Below are 1,011 nucleotides of genomic sequence, written 5' to 3'. Positions count from 1 at the left end.
GGATTACGTATTGATTTTGTAACAAAACGCTATTTTTAATTAAAAAATATGTTTCAATGTACAAATAAATTGGAATCAGGGGACACAGATTTCAATCTTGGGTTAAATTTAGTTTTTTAAAAGAGCATCTTGTTACAGTTATTCATTTATATGCCTATTCTTCCATTAGACACTGAGATCTTCAACGACATAGAATATGTCTTCATCTTTCTAACACCTTGCACAGTACTTTACACATAACAGTGCTCAATAAATGCTTGTCAGTGACAGGTGATACACTCCATCACAGCTCTTGGCAATGGTGTTTTAACACTTTGGTTACAGGAGAAAAGTAAACTCTCCCAAAAATCTCTACCAAGAGATGGTAGATGGTGATGGTTCCAACAGTTTCAAAACTGATTCTGAAATACCTACAAGTGAAGAAGTGTCCTCTGAATTCCTCTTCCTTTGAAATGTAAATTCTGTCACAGGATCCTAATTTTTCAGTAAATAATTCAGAGATCAAACCAACTCGTGGTTATAGGAGAAGGTCCAAGTCTCTAGTGTTACTTGTTTAGGTAGAAATCTATAAAGAACCTGTTGATAATATGAATCGGCATCCTCCCAGCTTCAAATCTATCTACAGAAATTCAAAATGCTAACTGTTTTCTAAGCTCTAAACTGTACTCTCTACAAAAAAACACCGATGTCCTGACTTTGTCAGAATTATATTATTACCAAAGCTCAGGCATCATCTCGGGTAGTAATGAAACTAACAGCTGCCATTAGTTAATCAAGTTAGTCATTTTTATCCAAAGGGCAACACTGTCTTAAATCTCATTCTTAATTATCTTTGGATGACAGAAATCTTTAAACAAAACTAAATGATTCCTTACTTTTATACTGTTTTTTCTCTGCTTTGGTTTACAATATTTTTTAGTAGGCAGAAAGCTTCACATATTTTCCATTTGATAAAAACATATTTTGCTATCTTGTGACATTTATAAGCAAGGGATTTAAAAAAATTATAGC

At 32.9% G+C, this 1,011-nt stretch overlaps 1 protein-coding gene across 3 annotated transcripts in view; it reads right to left on the bottom strand.

The window, feature by feature from the left end:
* VPS45 (vacuolar protein sorting 45 homolog) overlaps positions 1-1,011 on the bottom strand; it is a 67,440-nt gene that overhangs the window by 12,499 nt on the left and 53,930 nt on the right. The window lies entirely within an intron of this gene.

This window comes from Pseudorca crassidens, chromosome 2 (genome assembly GCF_039906515.1).
Source record: "Pseudorca crassidens isolate mPseCra1 chromosome 2, mPseCra1.hap1, whole genome shotgun sequence".
Classification (NCBI taxonomy): domain Eukaryota; kingdom Metazoa; phylum Chordata; class Mammalia; order Artiodactyla; family Delphinidae; genus Pseudorca; species Pseudorca crassidens.
Note: the sequence above shows the minus strand (reverse complement) of the source record. Positions and strands in the feature narration are given on the sequence as shown.